The sequence below is a fragment of the Mustela nivalis genome, assembly GCF_964662115.1.
Source record: "Mustela nivalis genome assembly, chromosome: 1".
NCBI lineage: Eukaryota > Metazoa > Chordata > Mammalia > Carnivora > Mustelidae > Mustela > Mustela nivalis.
The window spans coordinates 158,466,002-158,481,019 of record NC_139020.1 but is presented as its reverse complement, the minus strand read 5'-3'; the positions used below and the strand labels follow the sequence as shown (position 1 = coordinate 158,481,019).

The following is a 15,018-nucleotide window of genomic DNA, read 5'->3' as shown; positions in this document are numbered from 1 at the left end:
CTTGAACACCTATTCTGTGTTCCATGGAAACCCATAGCTCCACCAACATTACTGCCAAGATGTCTGTAATTTCTGAGGGGCTTATGCTCCTGTGTTCACCTCTGAGACCAACTTCTTGTTCCCACTGAATTAGTTCTATTTATGAACTGTGTCTACCCATGCTTATTGTCACTATGTTGTATTTCATGGAGCAGAGGGAGGACCTAGCGCTTTCTTCAGTTTGCACACTCACATGTACACACAAACATACAAATACACATGCTGCTCACTATTGTGTGCTTTACTGAATTCCAGGGAGAATTCAACTTCAAATTAAGTGCCTGTTCTGAAACAGAGACAAGGAGGGTGGAGGATGGTCACTCTCTATTCTGATCAGCTCTGCCGGTATACATCCTGGTAGCCATCTCAGGCTTTGACCACACCTACACTGCCTCATGACCCAAAAGGTGGTCACTTTCTGACCATTCAAAACTGCAAGAGTTGTGACAACTTTCTGACTTGGCTCCTAGGACAAAGGCCACAAGAGCTGACCGTATAGGTTGGTCATTAAAGGGAAGATCTAAACTCACCCCTGTTAGCCAAATGTACAGCAGCTCTCTGCTGACTACTTTCTCCTTCACAGGAAACCAAAGAGAGACCCCTTGGGAGTGAAACAAATGTCACCAACCTCGCTGTCAATGCACTTTGAAAATAGTCATCAATGCCATTTGCCCAAGGGCTAAAGCCACCAGAAGTCATCCACAAAATACAAAGTCAAAACACCCCCATAAAATGAAATGTTTCCCTTCTGCCATGATTTCTTCATCATTCTCAGGACACTAGTGCTCGTGAGTTCTGCCCTTCTAGCCTGAGAGGCCCATGATCTTCCCTTTCTGAAATGTGGACCCTGCTTTTGTTCTCCTAAGGATGGCAAATCAAGTAGAATTTTGGTCATATCCAAGCTTGGCCTAGAAATTCAGGGATGGTTCAATATTAATAGCATCACATCAATAATTCAAAAAACATAAAAATCATCAGATCAGGAGTTTGAAAACTCATTTTGTAAAGGCCCAGATAATAGATATCTTAGGCTTTATAAGCCCCATACAACCTTTATTGCATATATATTATCTTATAGTTTTGTTTTTCATGAGAAAAACAAATGTTTTTCTATTTTAAATTAAAAACAAATGTCATTCTCAATATTCAAAAACACTATTAGAGACATTTCCATTGTACAGAAATGAAGTGAGGATGTCTGCTATTACTAATATTATTTTAAGCTGATCTGAAAGGTCTAGTCAGCTAAATAAGACATGAAAAATAAATTTTAATTAGAAAAGAGGTACCTAAGTTATTTTCTGATAGTATCAACTGGATAACTACTGGAAACATCACAAAGTTTTAGTGGCATAGTCATACAAAGTAAATATGTAATAAAATTGCAAAGCACAATTGAAAAAACTCCCAAAACCATAAATTATCTAGGAATAACCTTTTCACAAAATGTATGTGAATAAGGTATGTCTGGGTGGCTCAGCTGGTTGAGCATCTGCCTTTGGCTCCACAGGGAGTCTGCTTCTCCATTTCCCGCTGCCCCTCCCCCTGACTCATGTACGCTGTCTCTTTTTCTCTCTCAAATAAATGAATAAATCTTTAAAAAATGTATGTGAGGTATAACAATAAAATCGCAGAGCTATAATGGGCATATTAAAGAAGTCATCCAATATTCCACTAGGGGAGGGGTAAATATTCTATGGTTGTCAGTACCCCTACAAATTAATTTCTAGAATAAATTTCATTTCTATCAGAACTAAATTTTTAGCAAAGTAATCTGCAAGTATATTTTTTGCAATAAGCAAATTAGGACAGCCAAAATATTTTAGATTTTTTAAAAAGCTATAATGAGGGGATTCCTATTATGAAATAACAGTTATGAGTGTGTCACCTAGAAAGAACACGAGGAACAATAAAAGAACACAGAAGAACACAATAGAAAGTCTGACAAAAAGGAACTTGCTAAAGATAAAAATTTACTATACACTAAATATGACACTTGAATTCAGCAGGGAAAGAACAAACTATTGAACAAATGGCACTGGAACAACTGGCTGATAATTTAAAGGAGAAAAATGAATGACCTATTCACCTTCTGCTGTACAGCAACATGAATTCTGGATGGATAAAGGAGTTAGTTGCATACTTGCTCAACACCGGGGACTAAAGTAATTCACCCCTCATCTTCCCACACCCATTTCTATGGATAGGATCAAAGGAATATGGGCTCAAGGAAGTAAATATCCACCCTGGAATCTACCCACATGTTAGAACAGCCACCAGGTTAAAATCACACCTTCCTGTTTCCACTGTATCTTCTTAAAATGGACCGTAACTTTCCTCAGGGAAGCATGGTTCCATCCATCCTCCCCAAGGGTCACACTGCTGCATACATTAGACAACAATTTCTTAGCATGTAATGTAAACCTTAGCCCCACCCCCTACTCTGGTTCTGCCCAATCTTTCCAACTGTATTCAGTACTGCTCTCTCGTGGAGACCCCATAAGTACTCTGTGCTTGATCCAAATTAAGCTTCTTTCTGTTATTCAAATGTGCCCATTTTTCCTGCCTCTGAGCTTTGGCTCATGCTATGAGTTCTGTTCTACTTGGAACATTCTCCTACCTTCCACTGGATTTCAAAATATTGCTTATTTGCCTGTTCCATGCTACCTTTTCCATGAAATCTTTTCTGGATCCTCACACCTGAGGAAACTACTCCAGATTCACCCCCATGGTATTTGTTTTGGACAGGATTCTATAGGATGTACGTGACAGACTCTCAGCTCAAAGTGGCTTCAGCAAAACAAGGAATTTATTGACTCCACAAACTGAAAACTTCAGGCCTATTTTGATCTTAGTGTTTGAACAACATGATCAGGAGTATCACAATCTCTTTCTGAGTTGGTCATGTTTTCGGTAAACCCTCTACCAAGTGGTGACAAATGTGACTTGTCCCAATCCTACATTCTTACCAACAAAAAGAGAACTTTCTTTCTTGACAATAGATGTTCCCAAATTGCATCTCATCAGCCTAGCTGAAGTCACATGTCCACCCTTGAACCCATCACCATGGGAATGGAGGAGAATAGAACATTCTGATTGTCTAAGCCCATGTAATGTACTCCCATCTGGACACTTGGAGAGAAAGACAACTCTACCTCTACCACAAAAACTGAGTGTAGAGAACTTGTGATTCTCTACAGAAAAATCAAGATGCTGTGCCCAAGTAGAAAGGAAAATCCATCCAAAACAGGAAAAAACAAGAGAACACAATCCAACATGTGGGTCATTCCTCTCATATGAAACACTGTATCTTGTTTAATCAACAAGATCTTAATTGTATCCTGTCTTTACTGCCTGCCAGACTGGGAACTTGTTTAGGGCAGAGAATGCTTGACTCTTCTGTGTCACTCATTGCCTAACAGTTTCTTCTCAGAGGAAATAATCAATGGGTGAGGATCAGACTAAACCAGACCAGACCAGATCAGATTAGACCAGACCAGACCATATTAGAATAGAGCAGACCAGAGTCAATACAACAGACCAGACCAGACCAAACTAGAACAGGCCAGACCAGACCAGAGATGATAGACCAGATCAGACCAGACCACACTAGACCAAACCAGACCAGACCAGACTAGATCAGACCAGATCAGACTAGAATTCCTCCACTCACCAACAAGTGCCTGTGCTAGGATGCAGGATCCCAGGACCAGATTGGATCCTGAAAACAGATACTCAAGAGGTCGGTGGTAGTCCAACAGTCATAGGGGGAACCAACTCATAGTATTTTTTCATTTGGCCCACAGAAGGCTGTTGTCCTCCTCCTCATCACTGAACTACTGTTAATATTGAAAAATTAGATATTACCCAGAAGTCTAGATTTCCAACTTCTCAATAGAAAGGAAGCCCGGCCAGAACTGAGCCCACATTGCCCTGTGACAAGCGTGGACCTTGGCTGCCCCTTGGATGGGCCCCAGTCTCCATTTCACTGCTCCTGGCTGTTTTGGAGTGTCAGACTTTGCTCTGTATTCCCTGCCCTCAATGGGCCTGTGAGATGGTGCTTCCTATTGAAATCAGAAGATGAATGAGGGTCGTGGTCATTCCACTTTTGCCTTTCCCACTGTGATGTATAGACCAATGCACATGGAACATAGGAGTAAAGAGCAAAAGTGTGGGTGGCAGCAAGTGTGAGCCCAGAATCCAGGCCAAGACCCCAAGAAAAGGCTCAGGGACCAGGCAAGCCCGAGGCCCTAGACTTCTCTTGCCCCTGCCCAGAAGGGCCTCAGGAATGAATGCCTGTGAAGGCATTGAGGGGGTGACCCCCTCAAAGATGCAAGGCCAAGGTCATGCCTACATGTATGCCCACATGTCCCATCCCTTCACTGCTCAGAAATGCTGATACTCTGCTTCTCACAGAGCAAGACCAGGAGCTAGGGAGTGTGTTGGACTAAATGGGGCTCTCAACCGGCCAGCCCACTCCTTGCAGAAATGACTGTGGTTGGCAGCTGTCAGTTCATCACATGCCCCTCACCAGTCCTCCCATGGAGCCAACCTCATTTTCTTTCACAAATGGCACCTGCTTGCTCACCAAGACCGTGGGCCGCAGAGGCACAGGACCCCTCCCCTTCCTGACGGTGGTCAGTTGCTACAAATGCAGTGGAGACGTTTCTGTCGTGAAACGATGTCAAGGACCCTAGCAACCAAAGCCCCATCCCAGGACCCAAGAACGGTCACCTTGCCCCATGGCCTTTGGTGTCACAACCTCCAGTCATGCTCACCAGAAGCGCCTCTCATTCTTTCTATCTCTTCTTTCCAACTTTGTTGGTGACAGCATCCCAGAGGGCAGGCGCCACCGTGTGTGCCCAGCAGGTGTCAGGTGGGTGCATGGCTGAAGGGGGGCTGGGGCATCGGCAGACATTACTGGCCCCCTGGCCCCCACTGGACAAAGGGGGCCCTTGGTTCTCCTTCCTGCTTTGCTCTCTGCCATTCTTCTAAAGCTGTGTGATAATAAGCACTAATTATTCTGAGGCTATAGGATTCTGGGTTCTAAGAGGCTGAGATCCGGTGCTGCGGCTTTCTCTCTGGGTTTCCTCAGGCAGCGCCCATCCCCCTCCCAACAGGTACATACATTTGCATACAATTGGGCTGCTTTACAACCTGGGCTCAAGCTGCTACAACCAGCATTCTGCTGAAGGGAGCTATTCCTTTTTCTTAAAGGAGCAAGGCAGATTTCTTTCTAATGAATTATCAGGACGCCTTTAAGTGTTTGTGTTTGAGAAGGACAGAACAGTCACTCCTCCTGCCCCCCACTACCCCAGCCCCCTCCCAGGGGCAAGGAGCAGCTGTGAAAGTGACCAAGAATCTGGGCCACTCCTGATCTTTTGTTTCTAAACTACCCTGTCAGGAGAATGAGGTACCCTGGCAACCCTGGGGTCCCTCCTGGGGTTTCTCCTGGGGTGGGATCTGGGGCTGGGCAGGTAAGCTCAGACCAGCTCCGGCCTCAGGACTGGAGCCGGCTTTGCAGACCAAGGGGACCCCTTCCCACCCCATTGCAATGCTCAGCCCTGGGCCACCGCCTGGATTGAAGGACCAGAAGAACAAATTTCCAACTGGCTGCTAGAGCCCCAGAAGTAGGGATGCCTCCTAGGACACGGGGCCAGGCCTGTCCCTTATCTGCGCAGACCAGAGATTGGGGGGAGGGTGGCCTGCTTGTGTGGCAGGGATATTGCTGTCCCAGGTCTTGAATCCTACCTGCTCACCCCACACCATTCCCCTTACCAGGGCTCCCCAAACTCTGTCCCCGCAGCTACTAGTATTAGGATGCATGCCAGGACCAACTGCCTCTGTCCATTCCCTTTGCTCTTATTCTTGTTCTTGTGTACTGACCACAACTCCATCCAACCAAAGAGCCAGGCTTCTGAGCCCTTACCTAGCCCTGTGCATGTACTTCCTGGTAAAATTCCATTGTAGAAAAACCCTGCCTCATCGGAACCCTCCCTCACTCCCCCAGCCCCCAGATCTGATCTGGTTCCTCTTCCAGAACCCTCTGCTAGGCTCTGTCTGCCCCTCACCCCCAGGGGGGCCAGACTTCAGCAAGAATCCCCATTTCTCCTGATGCTTCCTTTTCCTCATTTCCTATGGGAGGACCAGCCCCGCCCCCTGGCTGCAAATCCCCACTGGCCTGCACTCTCACACGTATCTCCTTGCTCCTGAGTGAAGTCTGCTTTCCCATCTTTTACAAGTGGTATCACACATTTCTGCTTTAACATGACCTCAATACCCCAAGGAACAATAGCCCTGAAATCCTACTGGGCATGTGGGCCTGGATTGCTAAAATCTAAGAGCAGGAAGGCACTACTGTTGAAAGATATTTCGTACCCCAAACTGCCCTAGGTGTCAAGACCAGTGGGGCTGGAGGCCAGGAGAAGGGCCACCCCGCTGCGGAGAGCCTTGCCAGCATTCCCTGCCCGGCTCTGGCCTCACCCACGCACCAGCTGCAGCCCCATTCCCGTCCATCCTGACTCCTCTCAGTCTCATAACTGCTAACTCGGCCTCCTGTTTACTGCCTTCTCCCTTCCCAGCCCAACCCACCCAGCTTGTCCTAGAAGCAAGGCTGAGGGGGTACCAAGAGACATGACTTTTAAGGGAGGGCTCTTATAAGAAAGAAAGGGAGACACATAGGACAGGTAGGGTCACACGGCCAGACAGGATCACATGGGACAGGTAGGGTCACACGGGACAGACAGGATCACATGGGACAGGTAGGGTCACACGGCCAGACAGGATCACATGGGACAGGTAGGGTCACACGGGACAGACAGGATCACATGGGACAGGCAGGGTCACACGGGACAAACAGGATCACATGGGACAGGCAGGGTCACACGGCCAGACAGGATCACATGGGACAGGCAGGGTCACACGGGACAGACAGGATCACATGGGACAGGTAGGGTCACACGGCCAGACAGGATCACATGGGACAGGTAGGGTCACACGGGACAGACAGGATCACATGGGACAGGCAGGGTCACACGGGACAGACAGGATCACATGGGACAGGTAGGGTCACACGGGACAGACAGGATCACATGGGACAGGCAGGGTCACACGGGACAGACAGGATCACATGGGACAGGCAGGGTCACACGGGACAGACAGGATCACATGGGACAGGCAGGGTCACACGGGACAGACAAGATCACATGGGACAGGTAGGGTCACACGGGACAGACAGGATCACATGGGACAGGTAGGGTCACACGGGACAGACAGGATCACATGGGACAGGTAGGGTCACACGGCCAGACAGGATCACATGGGACAGGCAGGGTCACACGGGACAGACAGGATCACATGGGACAGGCAGGGTCACACGGGACAGACAGGATCACATGGGACAGGTAGGGTCACACGGGACAGACAGGATCACATGGGACAGGTAGGGTCACACGGCCAGACAGGATCACATGGGACAGGTAGGGTCACACGGCCAGACAGGATCACATGGGACAGGTAGGGTCACACGGGACAGACAGGATCACATGGGACAGGCAGGGTCACACGGGACAGACAGGATCACATGGGACAGGTAGGGTCACACGGGACAGACAGGATCACATGGGACAGGTAGGGTCACACGGCCAGACAGGATCACATGGGACAGGTAGGGTCACACGGCCAGACAGGATCACATGGGACAGGTAGGGTCACACGGGACAGACAGGATCACATGGGACAGGTAGGGTCACACGGGACAGACAGGATCACATGGGACAGGTAGGGTCACACGGGACAGACAGGATCACATGGGACAGGTAGGGTCACACGGCCAGACAGGATCACATGGGACAGGTAGGGTCACACGGCCAGACAGGATCACATGGGACAGGTAGGGTCACACGGGACAGACAGGATCACATGGGACAGGTAGGGTCACACGGCCAGACAGGATCACATGGGACAGGTAGGGTCACACGGCCAGACAGGATCACATGGGACAGGTAGGGTCACACGGGACAGACAGGGAAGAAACGGACTCTCTCAGCTGGAGCCCAATCCCCACAGAGATCCAGGGCAGGACCACAGCACAAAGCTCTTCGTACACTTAGGGCTGGCCTTCTGCACCCCCACAGTGGTCCAAGTCATTGGCCAGGGGGCTGTTGAGTTGGAGGGAGTGTGACATAAACCCAAACCAGCAGCTGCCACTAGCTCCAGGGCCCTTCTCCTGAGGTGGGGGAGGACTGCTCTGAATGATTGGCAACACCTGGTCCCCAGCACCGGCGGACCCCATAGAGCCCCTGCCCTGACTCCCCCACTTACACAGAATCCAAATGTGACCTTGGCCTCGAGTATCCTCCAAACACATCCCAAACTCCAGGCCTGATGTGTGGTCCATTGATCGCTGACCTCTATGTCTGACCGAGGAAGGGCAGGCTGGGGACAAGGCTCAGACAGACAAGAGGACTCGGGACAGGCAAAGGCATGGAGCAGGCAGCTGTCACTGGGATCGCTGAGCATGTGGTGGAGTATTTGACCCCGCTGGTACCCGAGTCTGTATGTCAGCAGAAAGCAGGTGGCACAAACCACAGAGGAGACGGAGATCTAGCAGAGATGTTGGTGTTGAGAATTGCTAAGGGTGGAGAGGAAAAGCCGCAGTCGGTCTGAGAATGGTTCCAGCCTTGTCCGACCTGCCCCTGGAGGAGCCCATCACAAGCAGTGTCAGACTCGGGGCTCGGTCACACACACGGAGCAACCCCCCCAGGGGGACGTCACAGTTGACCAGCGTCTGTGGGCCGGAGACCAGCGATGCTCAGCACTGTAGGCGGCAAGGCTGCGGGCAAGATGAGACTGGTGACAACCAAAAGAAGAAAAAAATGAAAGAAAGTCAACATTTCTGTCAGGCAGTGACTGAACCAGTTGGATTTCCTGGAAGAAAAGGTACTGACCTTATACAGAGGTGTTTCTCTCAACAGTGTTCTATGTTACCATTTAAATTCAGTTGCTAGGAAAAAGTCATAGTGATTAAATTAGTCATCAGTGTCGTTTTGGTTGCAAGCAACAAAATCCCCACTTGAACTTGCTGGGGCAAAATGTCCTTGTTAAATTGAGGACATTGTGGTAAGTGAAATCAGCAAGTCGCAAAGGATCCCGCTGTGTGATTTCACTTACATGAGATCCCTTGAGTCACCTCGGAAGATTCCTCGGGACAGAAAGTAGAATGGGGGGAGGATGCGGGTGACAGGGGGAGTTAGTGTTTCATGGGGACAGAGTTTCAGTTTGGGGAGGATGAAGAGTTCTGGGGATGGGATGGCTGCACAACTTGAATGTCCTTGATGCCACCGAACTGGACACTAATAAATGGTTGAAATGTCCAGTTTTATCTCATGTGTCTTTTTAGCACAGGTTTTTAAATTCAAGTATAAAATAATTTTTAAATATTTTTTAAAATTTAAAAAAATAGTTTTTAGAAAGATCCAGGTGTCTCATAAAAAGAGGGACGGGGACACATCAGGGACCAGGGCACCCTGCCACTGGGACACCCCTGCCAATTCCCATGTGGGTGCCTCTCTGGTTGGGTTCGTGCTCCCTCACTGCAAACTGGCGTCTTCTGCAGTGTGAGATGCAGGGCCACTGGCAGCTTCCGCTGCTCCTGTTGAGTTCTAGTTGAAAAACCTCCCAGGGCAGCTCTCTGTTCGGCCAGCCTCAGGCCAACAACCCATCAGGGCACCCACCATGCCCAGCATGGTGGGCTCATATAAAACATGGCCGCAGCTTTATAGCTGAGGGTGCTCAAGACCACAGTGACAAAACCAGTCGGCGCTCATGGAAACAGCTGCATGGCGAGTACATAGGATTTGCATTTCTTTCGGTCTTGCTCTGTGACACACGTCTACGTATGTGTTCAGCATGAAGGATGTGTCTGTTCAATGCTGCTAGAGCTGCCCCTTACCTACTCATGGGAACCCCACCCAGCACTGAGGGTCGTGTGAGGAGTGCTGGTGCCTCAGCAAGCACTGATGACATGGCACAAGCCACAGTCTCCCTCCCTATTCTCCCATCTCCAGAGTCGTAAAGACAGTCACCCATGGGTGTCAGCTCACCTTCCCCCAGGGAGGACAGCAGGGTATCTGGGGGGCTCATGAGATCAGGGAGACATCCCCCAGCACAGTGCCTGGCTCCACTAAGTGTTGGACCTCTACCCTGTAGTTAAGTCATGACTGGTGTGGTCATTTGTGTCACCACAGCTCCCCACTAGAACACGAGCCCTGGATTTGTCTAGTTTATCTCTGTATCCTACTGCCTCTAGGAGCTTACTGTTACTTACAACTGCCAGACGTTAAAATGTTTCTGCCCCCCCTCCCCCTCTACTCAGGATTTTTTATCACCAACCAGTCCCTTTCTCAAGTGAAGGGCGCTCCAGCACAAATCCAGCCTGCCGACCCTCTTCAAGTCTTATAGAAATGTGAACAAGTTGCCAATGTGTAAAAACGTGAGGTCTTTGTTTAAAAATTGGAATCGTCGATTTCCTTTGAAATAGCCAAAGACTTATGCCCTCTCCCCATGGCGTGGCAACAGTTGCCTGGAAACAGCAGGGGTTTCCCTGTTAAGTCAAGTGTTTACTAGAGTCTCCACTATTCCCTATAGTCTCCCCCACCCATGTTCTTTGTCTGTGCCACCTACTGGCCCCTGCAGGCAACTGAGTTCTTAAGTCCTGAATTCAGGTGTCATCCACTATTAAACCCAGTGTGTGCGTACGTGGGCGGGGGGTGGGGGGGTAGGTGAAGGATTCACACATCAAGCTGTTATCCCCACTGAGCCCCAGTGTATTGAATTTGTGATTTCATTTTGCAACTTAGCTCTCATCTGAGAAGGGCGGGTGGGCTGGTGGGTGAGAGAAAACAAAACTGTGGCTGGAGGGGCTGGCATGAGACAGAGGCTTGTTTCGGTGACCCTGATAGAGGGTATGACATCTTCGTCCTTGACTGCTCCTGACCCCTACCTTCCAGTATGGGCCTGGTGCTCTCCCAAGTGGCAGAGGCCCCTGATCTCATCTCCTGTAGGGCGATCCTCTGCCCCGCAATTACCCTATCTGTTTCCTGCATTCGCTTTCCCCAGTGCCCGTAGCTCTGAGCAGGTAGCTTCCCCTCTCTGGCCTCAGTTTCACCTATAGCATGAAAGGCATGACCTAGCTGGATCCTGGGGTGAGCCATCTATCTCAAAATCGTCCCTGGGCACGGGAAGACTTTGGGGAGAAACGACTTAACCAGCACATTTAAAATCTGTGGTTCGGGAGAGCCGGGAACAGGAGCAGATGGCTCTTCCCTCAGCGATTCTCTGCCCCCGCCCCAGGATTCCCAGCCTTGGGTTCTGACACACCAGGGGGCCTCCAATTATCTCCAGAGAGTTTGCAAAATTGGAAGAGGAGAATTCCCAGCGCAATAGGACTTCTAATTCACTCTGATTATAAAACACACACGTCTGCCCCTCCTTTGCGGGTGTGCTGGGGTCTCGGCTGAGGTGGTCTGCCTGCCTCGGGCCCACCCAGGGGGATGGGGAGTCAGGGGCACAGGAGCAACCCTGCCTTCTCGTCTCAGAGTTGCGCAGGCCTGGCCCTGGGATGCCAGAGTCTTCCTTGAGTGCCACAGCCGTACCCCACATCTAAGGGATTCTTGGATCGTGTGGGAGTCAAAGTCATCTGCTTAGCCAGCCCCTGTCCCCAGAGTGCTTTCAATACTCTTAGGAGACAGTCACTTGAGTTAACCTGCCTAATTATCTGCCTTCATAAGGTGTCTGCATTATCTCTACAACCCCAGTGTCCAGAGTGGATTCTGTTGAATGGCCCCACAGAGACTTGAGAGCTGGTCCTGGATGCTCTTCAGGGTCTCCACAGGCCTCTTCCAGACTCTACCCAGACTCCCCGCAGCTAGGGTCCTGGCTCAAATGGCCATCTGCCACCTGCTTTGCACAGGCTTGGCCCTGTACCCATCCCCTCCCATCAGGTGATGCTAATTCCCTACACCTGCTCAGTCACTGGTCAAACCCATGTCCCCTACTGCCAATGGCCTCCTCTCAGTTCCCAGAATCCAGATGGCAGCTGAGGAGCTGCCCTGATGGGAGGGCGGGGTCAGGAGGACTGATGACTATGCACTCAGGAACAGGGAACCACGATGAGACAAAGGCTACATGGCAAGGCAGGAAACCCAGCAAAGCAGCCAAAGACAGAGCAGCATCATCTTGATGCCAGCTGTGGACACCTGCTCTGGGGGCCCACTCTCAGGGCTCATGGCCCAAGTGGAACTGACCCAGCCCAGTTCCTGACCCATGCCTGTTCAGTCAGACCATTTCATACCCCTGCCCTCAGTGACCAGTGGAGCATTTTCACACTTAGCTCACTGGGAACCCTCTATAGGACTCTAACGGTAGCTATTGGGAATGAGACATCATTTTTCTTTTGGAAGACTATCACCGTGAAGTTACCAGTCATTCCCTTGGCTACTACATGGGGAAAGCCTGCCTTAGAATGAATCCGACCCAGAAGAAAGCAGAGCCAAGAAGTGGAGAGGCATCATTTGAACACCTGGATCCAGCCATGCCTGAAGCCAAAATCATCCTGGACTTTCAGTTACACGAGCCAATAAGTTTTCATTTTTGTTAGCGCTAGTTTAAATGTTCTCTCACAGTACAACCAGCCTTGAAAAAAAATACAGGTTTTATTCCAGAAAGTGATCAGTAGGTAAATGCAAATCAAAACTATGTAGAATAGTGATGAACATAGAAATAATTTATGACCCAGCAATTCTGTTCCCTAGAGCAGTCAGATTCCTAGAGACAGAAAGTAGAAGGGTGATTGCCTGGGGCTGGGGGAGGGGAATGAGGAGTTCATGTTTATGGGCACCGAGTTTCAGTTTTGCAAGATGAAAAAAGTTCTGGAATTGGTTACACAACGGTGTGAATGTACTTAACTATATCCACTTAAAAATGGTTAAGATGGTAATTTTATGCTACGTAAATTTTATCACAATTAAAAATTTTGAAAAAAAACAATAATTAGACTCTATCTTTCTTTAGATAAACCTAAGGACAAAAGAACTACATAAGATAAAATAAAAATAATATAAACAAATTAACAGTAAAAAAAAAAAAAATTACCCACCATGGGGCTGCAACTCCCATCCTTTATTGAAAGAAGGCTGCTGGAGGGAGGCAGGTGTACAGAATCAATAAACCTCCACGCTGGTAGGCTCTTCTGACACAGGAGAGGGACCTCAGGCAGAGGAGCAGAAAGACGCAGGCACTGCAGGGGGTAAGCAGTCAGTGTGCACGTGTGCCTCACTAGGCACCCCCAGCCCCAGGTCCACGCCGATGGTGGGACAAGGACAGGAGCTGGGTCCAACACCTGGCACTGTGCTCTCTCAGGCATTTTCAAGAAGCTGCTGCTCAGGTGAGGAACCATGCTCAGAGAGGTTGAATGACTTTCCCAAGGTCACACAGTCAGGAATTCATAGGTTCAGGGTCTGATCTCAGTCTCCATGCTGTGCTGCCCCAATGGATAAAGGTTCTGGTTTGGGGAGGAAGGGCCAGGGATACCCAATCAGTTGGGTCTCACATTGTTTTGTCTACAGCCTCGTGGCACAGCCACGGAGATAGTCCCACACTGCCCAGCATGTCACACAGACATGCTGACCAAGAAAAGGAGCTGGAGGATGGATACAAGGTGGGTTGCCAGAAAGGGCAGCTCCGGAGCACATTTGTTCCCTTCACAACCAGTGGATCAGAAAATAACAACTAGCAACCGTGGTCTAAATTGCCACCCTCCGTGAAGACACAGATCCCACCCCCTGCCCCCCTGCCCCGGGGGAGGGTCAGCTGGCCATCCCATGGCGGCTCTGCTTACCAGGCTGACGGGGCTCCTCCAATCAGCACTCTGTTCTTAATTAAAGCGTGCCAAGCTTGGGGTGTGTCCAGGAAGGTCAGTGCCTCTGAGGTTCTCAGGCAGGCTGCAATTAAATCTCTCTTCTGCTGTCTCTCAAGGCTCTTTGAGACAAAGAGAGACACACAGTAGCCCTAGGAGGTAACCGTTCCTCCCACTGTCCCGGGCAGTGGCATGAGGGACAGGGAGGGGAAGGCTCACTGTCACCCACTCCCACCCACGGAAGGGTTGAGCTGTTGTGCCCCAGCCCCCAAGGGAACAGAAAGGCCAACCCCCATCCTAGCACTCAGGGGAGCAAAGGTCTTAGGGTCCGGCAGGAGTTCAGACTGCCTTAACCCGAAGCCCAAGCCAGGTGCTCACCCTCAGAGCTGGGGCGGCGAGTGGCTGTCCTAGAATGAATACTCGGGTCCACAGGGTTGGACAGGAGGGGACCCACTCTCCTCAACCCAAGCCTCCGATATTCAGGGTGGGTGGCGACCATAGTGCTGGGCGGGGTTCCTTGGGTCAGAGGCTGTGCTTGGAGAGCCTGGACCTCCATCCGCTGCCCCCTTAACCTTGCGGGAGCAGGTGCACTGAGGCTTCACTCACTGCCCCCACCCCGACACCCTGGCCAACCGCAGGTCCCTGTTGCAGCTAAAAACATGGTGTAGTCCTCCTCACCCTGAAATGAGACAAGATTTCATTTCTTCATTTAGTTCTAGGGGAAAAAAAAAAAAAAACAACAGTCCTTGAGGACACATTTCTTTTTAGTTCATTATACACACACACACACACACACACAAAACACAACACACATTGGCCTCAGGGCCCTTGCACATGCCATTCACTCTGCCTGGAGCTCCTTCCCCTGACACTTTGCCTCAGATCTCTGGTAAAATGTTACCTCCTTTAGAAAATCTTCTGTGACCGTCTTTCCCCAAGACAAGTTCCAATAGTACCAGATATCAATCCTTCCAGTACTTAATAATAACAGTGAACATTTTTTAGGCATCGACAGTTTCTCAGACGCGTTCCTTACAGGGACCATCTAAATAACTAACTCCTCG

General features: G+C 49.7%; 1 long non-coding RNA gene across 1 annotated transcript in view; it reads right to left on the bottom strand.

Annotated features, from left to right (window-relative positions):
* The window catches only part of LOC309872653, a 54,588-nt gene extending 40,511 nt beyond the window's left edge, over positions 1–14,077 (bottom strand). Inside the window, exons 1-4 of the long non-coding RNA XR_014316038.1 lie at positions 13,937–14,077; positions 13,196–13,336; positions 8,988–9,043; positions 8,362–8,889 (exon numbers count right to left, since the gene is read on the bottom strand). This is a non-coding gene — a long non-coding RNA (uncharacterized lncRNA). The remainder of the gene's footprint in view (positions 1–8,361; positions 8,890–8,987; positions 9,044–13,195; positions 13,337–13,936) is intronic.
* Between the last annotated feature and the right edge of the window lie 941 nt (positions 14,078–15,018).